The 13,189-nt window shown below is 46.9% G+C and overlaps 1 protein-coding gene across 35 annotated transcripts in view; it reads left to right on the top strand.

Annotated features, from left to right (window-relative positions):
• The first annotated feature begins 10,822 nt into the window (after positions 1 to 10,822).
• Positions 10,823 to 13,189, top strand: part of PTPN20 (protein tyrosine phosphatase non-receptor type 20) — a 103,690-nt gene continuing 101,323 nt past the window's right edge. For 21 of the 35 annotated variants that reach the window (XM_037729997.1, XM_037730016.1, XM_037729994.1 and 18 more), the window contains exon 1: positions 10,850 to 10,921. The gene's annotated coding sequence lies outside the window, so the exon portion shown is untranslated. Of the gene's footprint in view, positions 10,922 to 13,189 lie in introns of all 35 variants that reach the window. The other 14 variants (XM_037730010.1, XM_037729998.1, XM_037730018.1 and 11 more) reach the window with 2 other exon arrangements.

The following is a 13,189-nucleotide window of genomic DNA, read 5'->3' as shown; positions in this document are numbered from 1 at the left end:
ACACATACACACACACACACACACAGGTATAAGTACAACTAAGAAAATCTGAACAAGATGGATATATTATGTCAATGTCAATATCCTGATTGAGATACTGTACTCTAGTTTTACAAGATGCTACTATTGGGGCAAACTAGGTAAAGGGAACAGGGCATCATCTGTGTTATTTCCTCCAACTGTATTATGAATATACAATTATTTCAAAATAAAAACATTTAACTAAAAAAGTGGGCTTCCCAACTGTGCTTTAACCATGCTATAGCAGCTCCACACATTGGCAGGTCAGGTTTTATAGAGGGTTACAGACCCACTGGCCAGGAGTGCGAATGCTCAGCCTCAGAGGCTGACTGTGTCTGATTCGCCCATCTACATACTCAATGCTATCACTTTGGCACTTGTAATTTTTCATAAATTATAAGCGTCTAAACCAATTCAATTCCTCAGTACTTATAACTGCTACAGAATAAAAGCTTCAACTTTAGAGTTAAATAATCACGGAGAAAAATAAGCAGGAAGAATGTTGGAGCAGCTGTAGGTGTCTCTGCTCTCTTCTACTTGACACACATTCACTGAGCAAGTGCTGTATGGCAGGCTGTAGGCTAGGCCCAGGAGGCAGCGGTGATGTGGGTGGGAATTGCCCTCTGGGGGCTTACTTCCTGTGCAAGAGGTAAAACATTAACACATGAAATAGTATTACAATCAATGGGATGGACACTGGAATGATGGTATGGAAATAAATGTTGTATAAAAAAAAGGGATTTTTGGCCCATTACGGTGGCTCATGACTGTAATCCCAGCACTTTGGGAGGCTGGGGTGGGTGGAGCACAAGATCAGGAGATTGAGACCATCCCTGCCAACATGGTGAAACCCTGTCTCTAATAAAATACAAAAAATTAGCCAGGTATGTTGGCACGTACCTGTAGTCCCAGCTACTCCGGAGGCTGAGGCGGGGGAATCACTTAAACCAGAGAGGCAGAGGTTGCAGTGAGCCGAGATTGCGCCACTGCACTCCAGCCTGGTGACAGAGCAAGACTCTGTCTCAAAAACAAACAAAGAAGAATTTTTTTTCCCCAAAAGAAAATGGGAATCCTGCTAAGGAGAGGGCCTTGGAAGGGGTAGCAGGCGCTCCTCTGGAAGGTGAGGTGTAAGCATGAAAGGGCTTAGCATGCTGGGCACAGGTGGAGGCCAGCAAAGACCCAGCATACAGATAGAGCATGCACAGAGCTGCAAGGCAGGAGGGGAGCCACTGAGAGGTAGGCACAGACCGTGAGCTAAAAGTCTTGGCTTTTCAGCAGGTATTTGTTATCAGAACTCGAATCTGAAAAGTTAGTCTGGTTTGTGGGGTGGAGGACGGATTGGTATGGGAAAGACAAGAACTGAGACCACTCTGGAGACCGCTGCTGATTCCAGAGAAGAAGGAATGATGGGGTCATCGACTGAACTGGGGACTGCCAAGGAATATCCTATTTGGTGATCATTTTGATTTTGTACATTTTGAATTTGAGGTATCTCTGGATATGAGGGATCCCAGAGGGATATTTCCACTTAGGTGAAATCATGCTGAATTCCATGCAAAGGAAGCAGTCACTGAGGCTTCAAAGCAATGCTATGACATGGTTTTATCTACATGAGGTTCTGCAGAATGCACTCTAAAGAGAGCTGACATGCAATGAAGCACTAACATGTAAAAGGAGTAGGAGAGGCAGGGAGTTTCAAGTTGAGTGTAAGTGGACACATCTCAGCGTTGGGGGTGAAGGAGGAGAGAAGAGGTAGGGACACCATGTCCCCTCTGTAGTTCTTCATTAGATTTCTTGTTGCCTTACTGACAAGCCCTTTCAAGTCATCCCACCTCTTTGAGAAGAAACTGCCAAAGATCATCAGGTTTCAAGCCCATCTCTGGCTCAGTTCCTAAAACCAGGCCTGCTTACTCTCACTGGGTAAGAGTAGACTATGCATTTTGTGGCATTGTCTGTTCAGCATGTCCTCCTTCTTCCTGCCAGCGTGGCCCAATTGACTTCAAGGCAACAGAAGTCATAGTTAAATTTAAGCCACTAAAATACACAAATATTTCATAGAGACTATTAGAAAAGTACTCACACATCTTTAGGGAAAATTTCCAGAAGCAATCATTTATCTACCCCACTGTATAGCTTCTGGCAGCCTTTCCATGACGTTAAGAGGAATCAGTTTTCAAAGGAAGCCAAACAAAATCAACACTCTGGATCCAGAGCAGGAAGATGGAGAGAGCTGGGGTCCTGGTTGGTATAACTGAATCAACCAGCTGAACTCTGCTCTGCAATGGGACTTGGAGCTCCTGTGACAATCAGTCTATTCATGCTTGTCAGCTTAAGTTGCTCTGCCTGTTTCTTGCAACTGAAAACCTTCTTACACAAGAGATTCTCAACAATCTTTCCCCAATTTTGTCCTTGAGAGCCCTCTCTGTCTCTAACTGAAGACAGAGACATTTATCAATACTGATCTTTAGGATTTCTGTTTCCCAAGTGGTTTTCCTTCACGAGATGTTTCAGATGTCATTTTACAATTTTGAAAGAATTTTAAAATGAAAGTCTCCATCCAGCCAGGCATGGTGGCTCACACCTGTAATCCCAGCACTTTGAGAGGCCAAGGTGGGTAGATCACCTGAGGCTGGGGATTCGAGACCAGCCTGACTAACATGGTGAAACCCTGTCTCTACTAAAGATACAAAAATTAGCCGGGTGTGGTGGCACACTCTTGTAATCCCAGCTACACGGGAGGCTGAGGCAGAAGAATTACTTGAACCCGAAAGGCGGAGGTTGCAGTGAGCCAAGATTGCACCATTGCACTACAGCCTAGGCAACAAGAGCAAATTTCCATCTCAAAAAAAAAAAAGAATAAAGAAAGAAAAAAAGAAAAGAAAGTCTCCATGCCTAGCTGTGTTACTGTGGACAGTATGCTTTTTCTAAAGTACTTGCCAGTGCAAAGCTGAGAGTCTTGACCACAGCTGTGGGTGGGGGCTGCTCTTCCCAGAAGAAGTCTGTCAGAACCTGCCAGCCTTCAAGCCCTGCACCAGGCTCTTTGTGTTGTAGCACATGTAACCCTCACCCTACACCTGTGGAGTGGGCATCTGTGGTAGTCACACAGAGCCCCTTTGTGGTGGAGTAGGGCCATGTGATTTCTGACCACAGAGCTGTGAGGAAAGGCATGCCTTGCCAATTCCATGCTGGTGCATTTAATTGCAGGTGGAGAACCCACCAGAGCTCTCCGTCCACCTGCCACCATGATCCTAATGTGATCAGAGACAGTGGGCATGCCATCAGCCTGCGTGCTAAGTCAGAAAGCAGGGAGCAGAGCAGCCAGCTGAACCGCATTGCACATGCACTGAGAGCAAGGAGGAAACCTTTACTGCTACAGGTGGCTAAGATTTGGGGTTTATCTATTACAGCACCATAATCTAGTTCATTCTTACACATACACTGCAAGGGTCACTTTTATACATGAGAAAATTGAGACCCAGAAAAGTCCAATAATTTGCCTAAGGCCACAAGTAAATAAAGGCACTAAAATAAAACCCAGGCCTATGCCCTTCTTACTCAATCATGCTGCCTGCCTAAGGACTCGGCAAGCTGTTTTGTATTTTTTTATGATGTGGTCAGTCAGGTGTGGCCACAAGAAGAGACCAAGGACAGGCTCAGGAAAACGAAGTTTATTATACACACAGGTCCTAGAGACAGGAGGCGTGCCATGCCACTCCACATGGGAAAGACATCAGGGTGGCCAGGAGGCAGAAGATGGGCAAGGGGGACACCTAGGCCATGGCCTTTACCGGGTTTCCATAGGAAATGCAAGGTAAGGCAGGGTGAACAGCTCAGGACTGGCTAGTTTGAATCATTCCAGTGGGTTTTGGCTCTAGACATGGTTTCTAGTTGTCTTGTACCTGGCCCTGGGATGATTAAGGAGAGGAATATTGTCTCCTGGAGCGTGGGCCAGACAGAGATGCAGCTCTGGGCTGGTTAGTTTATATATCAAAGGCATGCTCCTGTCTCCAGCCTCCTGGCCACCCAGGTGCCTTTCCCATGTGGTCCTGTGTAGCCTGCTGTGCCTGCTGTCTCTAGAACCTAAGAGTGTAATAGATTTTGTGTTCCTGAGCACCAAGTCTCCTCTTATGGCCTCACCTGATTCATCAACTCATGAAAGAATATAAAACAGAAACCAAGAAGAATGTCTGCCTCTCAAGACTGGATTAGAAACCACGGTGAGAAACGAGAAAGAGGTGTTTTTTTACTTTGAGTGGAGTATTCTCTGAACATTGCTTATTAATGTACTTAGTGCACACCAAAGAGGTCTCCACTTTCATCATGCCTCTCCACCCAGCATGCTCAGAGGCAAATAAGAGCAGGTAATCTCCTGCTGAATATCATTCTCCTGGAATCCTATGAGAAAATGTTCAAATTTCTTAGCATGGCATGTGAAACTCTCTGGTATCTGGCTACAACCCAGTTCTCCAATTCTGATCCCAGCTCTTGGACCATTTCCAAACTCTCTCTTGCAGTCATTCGGAGCTCCTGGTAGGTAACTAGTCAGGCAGGAGCAGAGCAGGAGAGGGCTACTCCCACCTACAAGGAATGTCAGGCCACCATCAGGGATCAGGGGATGGTCAGGCTGTTGTCACACTGCCTCTCTCAAATAATATTTGATCACAGCCAGCAACAGAGAGAGGCAACTTCCCGAAAGATAAAAACATCTGAAATTGGTAACTGACAGCTTTCAGGAATTGGGTGAATGGGCCCAAGCATTCCATTAAGGGGCAAAATGGCAGAGAATGACCATTCAGGGGCATTTCACTGGGAAAGGGAAGAAAGCCTCAGGTGAACATGTGTACAGCTCCACTAAACACACTGCCCATGCTCACCTCCCAGGTGCTAGCAAGCCATCATGCATGTGGGTAGCTCACCCTAAGGGAAAAAAATCAAGGGAAAAGGGGTGCAAAATGCCAGAAGTCAGTGAGCATATAAAATCCTAGGTTCAAGGTCAAATAGGCACTTGTCCTTCAAGCTGCTCACTTGGGCCTCTTCCACGTGTACTTTCCTTCCTTTTGCTCCTGCTCTAAAGGTTTTAAATAAACTTGTATTCCTGCTCTAACACTTGCCTTGGTCTCTCCTTCTACCATATATGCCTCAAATTCTTTCTCCTGAGGAGGCAAGAATTGAAGTTGCTGCACACCTGTACGATGCATGTAGGCAGCTCACCCTAAGGGAGCCACCGATAACCTAGATAACTTCCATCACTAACATACCCACAGCCCATGAGGGTTTAGAAAAAAAGGAGGCCAGGAGTAGAAAATTCCTCTGAAAGGGTTGTTGGAATGCTATGGCATTTCCCCTTCCATAACTGTTTCCCCTCCTTGTGGAATCTTTTATGTGAACTGTCTCAAAGCAAGGCAGAGAGGAATGAGGTACCTCTCTTTTGCCTCCAGCCACATGAGAAAGACTGCTAAAATCATATACAGGGTTTGACATGTGTCTTCTGCAACGGCTTGGTGTCTGAAATGTCCCTGGGTAATCTCATGGTGAGAGGTGATGACTGCAACAACATGAGTAGTGGGAGAGCAAAGAGAGAGAGGACTGCCATAGGAGGGAACTGCCAATCCCTGTGTCAGGGCAAGGGCATGGACACACTTTTTATGTAGCCAAGTAGCTTACAGGCAGGGCATAGCCTGGAGCCACTGTAAAACAAGCAGGGGTGATGTGGATCCCAGCAGAGGGAGAGAGCCAGAGCCTCAGCTCACACAGAGCATGTATTAGGGGGAATTCACAAAAAATCACCCACCTGTGGCTGATTAATTTCACAAAGGTGGCCCTTTCTGTCCTGTGCAGCCCACTACTGGGGCACGAAACCACGCCTACAACTCAGCCTCCACTTACTCATTTGTCCGATACCTTTTTTCATGGCACAGATTACATAAACACATTGGTAGCCCTGGAGAGGCCAAGGAAGGGTCTTGTAAGTAGCTGGCCAGAGGCAACATCACTGGGCATGGGTTTGTATTCAGAGATCTGCAGGGGAATTCCTGAGAAAACAAAAGATTGTCTCGCAGGAGGAATACCCAGCTCAAAATATCTGCTGAGCCCAGGGGGGCCCATTGTGGGAGGACTCCCGCTGTAGAGGTGTCAGACAGCCACTGTGTCTGGAGGGCCTGAGTGTGGAGCTGGGTGAGAAAGGAGAAATTGATGGTGCCCACTTCCCAGGCTGAAGGCGAAGGGCGCCTAACAATTAGATAAGTCAGAGGGAATCTTAGAGCGAAATGGGAATATTCTGCATGTTCAAAGTCATAAAGCAGCCCAAGATTTCATATGCACTGGCCCAGGGGAAAAAAGCATCTGGGCATTGAGTTTAAATGGCATTGGAAAGAATACAAAGTCTTCTGTTTTCATTCTGTTAGGTCCAGCTAATGAGATGCAGTTCAATGAAGACATCTGTATTCTTGCTGTAAAGCACAGGGCTTGGTGCAGACCAAGGAGTGATTCATAAGGATCTAAAGGTGTGAATCCAGGTTCTTTCTTAGAATTTGGCAGTCTTTGCACTTCACTTTCTGCCACATCATTATTTTGCAGTTAGTATGTAGAGCTGGAAGTGGAGGGCAAGACATTTATGTTCTAGGGTTTGTGGCAGGTTCTCCTACCAGCTGAGCAGCTCTCTCCCAACAAAGCCTATGGATTCTCTCTCCTTGTGGTGTGTGCATGCAGAGCCATGGGCTGGTTGAAGCTGCAAATGGATAAGCAGCCAACAAATGGATCAACCTATTAATATTTATTGGGCATCTTCCATGTGTCAGGCTCAGGGACAAGGCAGCTGGGGATTCACAACAAGGTAAATGTATGTCCTTGTGCTCTTTAAATAGTTTTCCACCTCCACTGGGATTTTTATTGGCATTGGGATCTCCACAATTTATTTTTATATAGTCTTTTATGTGAAGTGTCTCAAAGCAAGGCAAAGAGAAACACACAGAGAGGCCCTTACAGCTTCTTCCAACCTCATGGTCCTCATCAACTCATACTTTATAGGGCTGGGTATGAAGCATCCCATTCCTAAAGGAACCAGGCTGCAAAGCACAGGCCCGTAGCAAGGGGTCCTGTGAAGAGTAAGGTCACTGAAATGATTGTTTTTTTTTCTGTCAATATTGTTCTTACTTATCTTCTCTTCCTGAGAAGACTGAGTCAGAAAACTCTGAACTTGAGCATGGGCCTTGGGGTCTCTCCTGAGGTCATGGGTTGCAGCTATCCACTGGGGTCCTCCTGACTGTATCTGGAAACCCATGCTTGGATGAGGGGATGTTTTGACAGTAAATTTTTGCACTTATATGGAGTAGATGGTCCCTACCTCAGCAGAGAGCAGACATTGGAATGGCCCTCAGGGTCCATCTCAGAGGGCATCTGGGTACCCACATCAGGGCCAAAGACTGCACTTCTGCTCCTCCAGCTGAGCCTTCCCAGTGTGATGATTTGAATGTTTGTCCCCTCTTAAACTCAAGTATTAAAAGAAATTTGGTTGCTGCTGTGGCAGTGTTAGGAGGTGGGACCACTGGGAGGTGATAGGGCCATGAGGACTCTGTCCTGGATGAGATTAATGCTATTCGAAGAGGGCGAGTTTGGCTTCCTTTTTCCTGTTTGCCCTCTGGCTTCTGCCGCATGAGGACACGATGTTCCTCTTTGGAGGATGTAGCAAGAAGACCCTCGCCAGGTGCTGGCACCTGATCTTGGACTGCCCATCCTCCAGAACTGTGAGAAAATAATGTTTAGTTATTTACAAATTATCCAGTCTCAAGAGTTTTGTTATAGTAGTACAAAATGAATTAAGACACCCAGGGATTAGCAGTGAGCCTTGGACCACGCAGGAAGTAAGGAGGTGGCGGCAGTGGCGGGGTGTGGTGCAGCAGGCAGGGGGCAACCAAGAGACTTCACAGTCCCGCTGGAAAGTAGACCTGAGGGGATGGACTAAAAGAGGCAGAACTGAGGCCTGGGCTGGAGGACCAGAGAGTGAAACCAGGCCGTTGCTGGGGAGCAAGGAGGGCCTGAGGCTGTAGTGGGAAGCCCTGTGTGGCTGAATCCTAGGACCATGAGGAGAGGCCACATTAGTAACTGGTCTCTGGTCTCTCCTTTTGGAATCCCCATGTGGTACATGAACACATCCAGCCTGATATGTGAAGTGTATCCAGCTTTCCCCTAAAGTACGGAGGCTGCAGTGGGTCTGCTGCTTAGAAAGGAGCTCCCAGAAACTCCGGGAGAGTCATGGACCTAGAAAAGAATATGGCTCAAGCCTCCCGAGCAAAAAAGGCAGTGTTCACTGCCAGGCACAGTGCTGAATGCTTCTGTTCTTTGTCTCATAAACACTTCCAACTGTGTCCCCTTTTTTAAAAAAGGAAAACTGAGACAGAAGTTGGGAAGTAACCTACCAAAGGTCACCAACTATTCAGCAGGAAAGCAAGGACTTAATGCCAGGCTTGCAAGACTCCTAGTGCTTCTGGGTATTGGTAAGACTCAAGGGTTTAAAGAGGCCTCCAAAGAAGGGTAGTAAACTGTGACGGGCCTTAAACTTTATAATTCTTTGAATTTTTCACAGGTAAAAGGACAGAAAGCCAAGAAATGCCTTCTGGGTCGGTGGCCTCTGGGAATATTGTGTGGTCAAGCCAGAAGTCTGGGGTAGATGGAATCAGACCTCAGGGTCCACTATTACCAATTATTCATTCAGTTTCCATGGTGAATCACCAGGATTTCCTGGTGATGTGAGTGGGAGTTCTTTCCTCTGTGTGTCTTGGAGCAGCCATGCTGCTCATGTTTGTAAAATGATGACCAGCCCAGAATCTTGATGTTAGGCACAATGAAGAAACATTAGATATGGGGTCCATCTTTTAGGGGGAATCTTACCCTGGTGATATAGTTTGGATATTTGTCCCATCTAAATCTAATGTTGGGTCTGGCACAGTGGCTCACAGTTGTAATCCCAGCACTTTGGGGAGGCTGAGGCAGGTGGATCGCCTGAGTTAAGGAGTTTGAGACTAGACTGGCCAACACAGTGAAATCCTGTCTCTACTAAAAATACAAAAATTAGCCAGGCATGGCAGCGTGTGCCTGTAGTTCCAGCTACTGGGGAGGCTGAAGCAGAAGAATTGCTTGAACCTGGGAGGCGGAGGTTGCAGTGAGCTGAGATCACACCACTGCACTCAAGCCTGGGTGACAGAGTGAGCCTCCATCTTAAATAAATAAATAAATAAATAAATAAAATCTAATGTTGAAATTTGATCTCCAATATTGGAGGTGGGGCCTGGTGGGAAGTGTCTGGGTAATGGGGGAAGTTCCTTTATGAATGATTTGGTGCTACTCTCGTGGGAGTGAGTGAGTTCTTACTCTTAGTTCCCATGAGAACTGGTCGTGGAAAAGAATCTGGCACCTTCCACTTCTCTCTTCCTCTCTCTTGCACACATTGGCTCTCCTTTGTCTTCTGCCATGAGTGGAAGCTTCCTGAGGCCTTCACCAAAAGCAGATGGTGGTGCCATGTTTTTTGTATAGCCTGCAGAACTGTGAAAAAAACACATCTCTTTTCTTTGTAAATTACCTAGCCTCACTATTCCTTTATAACAACACAAACAAAGACATATGGCAATGGCATGGCTTGCTTGCAGGGTATTTTGGCTCTGCAGAAAGAAAAAGTCTCTGAAGAGACTCACTGTCAGAGACTCATGGGGCAGAAAGGTGGCCTCAGAGCCTGGACAGAGGGTGGCTGTCGCTGCTTAACTGCAGTTCAGCTCAAGCATATGGCTCTCTGCCAGACCAGCACTGAAGGCTGGGGGATAAGTGAGGCAGATCTTCTCACATCTTCAGGGGAACTCCATTCACCAAAGCGGCTCTGGTCAGGACCAATGAATAGAGGTGTGTTCATCAAGACAAATGAGTTCGTGTCCTTTGCAGGGACATGGATGAATCTGGAAACCATTCTCAGCAAACTGACACAAGAACAGAAAATCAAACACCGCGTGTTCTCACTCATAGGCGGGTATTGAACAATGAGAACACATGGACACAGGGAGCGGAGCATCACACACTGGGGCTTGTGGTGGGGGGCAAGGGAGGGACAGCGTGGGGGGGGTGAGGGGAGGTCCACGAGGGATAACATGGGGAGAAATGCCAGATGTAGGTGACAGGGGGATGGAGGATGGAGGCAGCAAACCACATTGCCATGTGTGTACCTATGCAACAATCCTGCATGATCTGCACATGTAACCCAGAACCTAAAAAAAAAAAAAAAAAAAAAAAAAAAAAAAAAAAAAAAAAAAAAAAAAAAAAAAAAAAGATTCTGTTTGCCTGTTTTCAGGCAATGTCTACAGTTGAATTGCCTCTACATTGACCACCCTGGCTGAAGTTGTCGTAATTGATCTAGTAGCCAACCGACCTCATATTGTGGCACAGGCTCTGACTCCTTTTGCAACAGCCTATCTGCCCTGCTCCAGTACTACAAACAGAACCCCCCACCCCACCCCAGCACTCTGGGGCCTCAGTAGGGGCTTAGAGGGCAGGCGTGGGTCAGTCGAGCACTTCTGGAGAACACAGTCCTTAGTGGTTCAGGATATGAGCATGGTTCAGAGCGCTGTTGGCATTATCAGCCTGGTCTTGGAGAGGGGCACGCGCGCAGGGTGGTGCACGGCCCGCAGGGAATTACAGCGGCGTCTGCGATGGGCTCTCAGTGCCTTGGAGGACCGGTAGAGGGAGGCACCGTCAGTCGGCGCCTGGCCGGCAGAGGGCGGCCCAGGGCGAGGCTCCAGTGCGCAGGCTCGCGGGCGCAGGTGGGATTGGACCGCGACGAAGGCCGGCTGGCTCGGCGTGGACCCAACTGGCGAGGCTGCTGGGGTTGCGGCGGGGCAGTTGGGGAGGCCTGCAGGCCCAGGTGAGGAAAGGTGGCTGGGGGCCAGGTGGGCAGGGGGCGTCGGGGAGGCCGGGCGTGAAGAAGAAGGTGTCGTTGGTGCGCAGGGGGCCCAAGGCATGGGTTGTGGCGCTGGCTCGGGAGGCTGCCCGGGAGAGCCTGGGCTGTGACGCAGTGTCGCTGCAGCCAGAGGGCAGGACCCAGCCCTGGCCGTGTGATGCCAGCTGCACAGTGACGCGTGTCTGGGCGCCTGTGCGTGACGGGACTGGGGCAGGAACCCTATGGCTTGGTGCCAGGGGAAGGCCACCAGCATCCTGAGGAGCAGGGCTGTGGTATGATTGATAAGAAGCCATCATCAGGTGCTGAGATGGCCAAGAACTTCCCAGTGACTCAAGGGCCTGTAGAGGTCGAGAGACCTAGAAAGAAAAAACATGAATTCATCAGTCCATTCAGCAGCTATTTTGAACGCCTCCTGTGTCCCAGACACTGTTCAAGAAGCTCGGAATATCAATGAACGTGGTAGGCAAGGCCCTCATATTCTAGCCGTGTCTCAAGGAAAACTGTAGGGTGCGGTAAGTTTCATTTTTGGAAGTCATGGAATCAGTACTTATGTTTTGAATGTGTTACAGGTTTGAGATGTCGAGTAGGTTTTTCCCCACAGAAGACTTACAAAGAGCATAGCTGGGAAGAATTTTGCAGCGGACTCTGGCCAGTTACCACCTACAGGTGCCATGAACATTTAGCACATTTGATTTTTCACATTACTTATTCGTCCTTCTCTCCATTTATCAATTTATCAGTCAACTGGTAGATTTTTTAAATGTGAAATATACACATATAAATCATCTAGTAGATATTTGGGTTGAGATATCAAATATGCTTTTTAGAAATGTTAATCTGAAGTCCTGGAGGTTGTCGGACTAGAGTTGACCTTTGGAATCAGCATCATATACTATACATAGTATTTAAAATATGAGACTGGTGAAGACATCTAGTTCAATAGTGTACACAAAGAAGAGGAGGGAAGCCAAAAAAGGGAGGGAGGCAGTGTCAACCATGCTGAATGTTACTGTGTAAGATGACTTTGGCAATTAGGAGGATTTTAGTCATTTTGACAAGAACAATGCTAATGGAGAAGAGGGGCCTTAAGATTGGGTAGAGTTTTTTTTTTTTTTTTTTTTTCAAGATAGAAGAAAGCAGAATGTTTATATGCCAATGTGATTAAACTCGTAAAAAGGAAAAACTGCTGCAGATGAAAGAGGAGAACATTGTAGAGGGTAGTTGTTGAATACCTGAGAAAGGAGGAGACCCTAAGCAGGTGGGTAGTTGGTTTTGAAATGAGCAGGGACACTTACTCTGTTGTAACCAGAGGAGAAGCTGAGATAACAGGTGCAGATACTGTTGGGGGTAGCATGAGAGTCTATCCGTACAGGCAGTCCTCAGCTGAGAGGGAGGACAGCAGGGGAGAGGAAAGTTGTGGGAACTTGGAGAACAGACGTGTAACAGAGTCCTAGAGAGGGTGAAAGTGGACTTTCGCCCAATCCAATAGAGTTGGATTCCCAGACAGCACTGAGCATCCATTTGATATGTGTAGTCCTGTATCTTAAGTGGTACAAACCAGTGTGGTGGTGTCGTGTGCAACTTTGGAAGAGTGTCGAGAGGATTAAATGAAGTAATGCATGGAAAACATTTAATAGAGTGTCAGGCATCTGATGAGTGTTAACGCTTTTTATTTGAGCCCTCATTTTGCTTTTCTTTTCTGTTTATACACATGCGACTGAGAAGGGCTGACAATTACCACCTGGCAGGCTGTTCTGTGGCATGTTCTCCAATCACAGAGAACTACAGTTTGCAGCTACTCAGAAGTCTGGTTCTTGTTGTGGTTACATGTACACAGACTGATAATTGAGAGAGTTTGCCTTTTAGAGCCATTGTCCTGGACTGGTTGGGCTGGGGTTTGTCACAGTGACCGTCCCTAAGTTTTTGTGAAAATCTTTTAGGACTGCATTTCATATTGGATCTGATGTACTAGTAATCCACAGAATCTGCAAATCTAAGATAGGCAGGAAAATTTTTCGTTTCATAGATTTCATTTCTCCCTGACCACGTAAGCTGTATTAAAATACAAATAATAATAATAATGGCTGACATTGACTTGAAATACCTTAGCTTGAGCTTGGCTATAATGAATACATTTTAAACAATCCTGCCAACTCCATTTTGCCCACCCTGAGCTATGTTTGCCCACCCTGAGTTATATAGGGCATTCTGTTCTGAAAGCTTGTGGTCTGA

This window comes from Cebus imitator, unplaced genomic scaffold (genome assembly GCF_001604975.1).
Source record: "Cebus imitator isolate Cc_AM_T3 unplaced genomic scaffold, Cebus_imitator-1.0 Scaffold326, whole genome shotgun sequence".
Taxonomy (NCBI): domain Eukaryota; kingdom Metazoa; phylum Chordata; class Mammalia; order Primates; family Cebidae; genus Cebus; species Cebus imitator.
The sequence above is the reverse complement of the archived record's forward strand: the minus strand, read 5'-3'. Positions and strand labels throughout refer to the sequence as shown.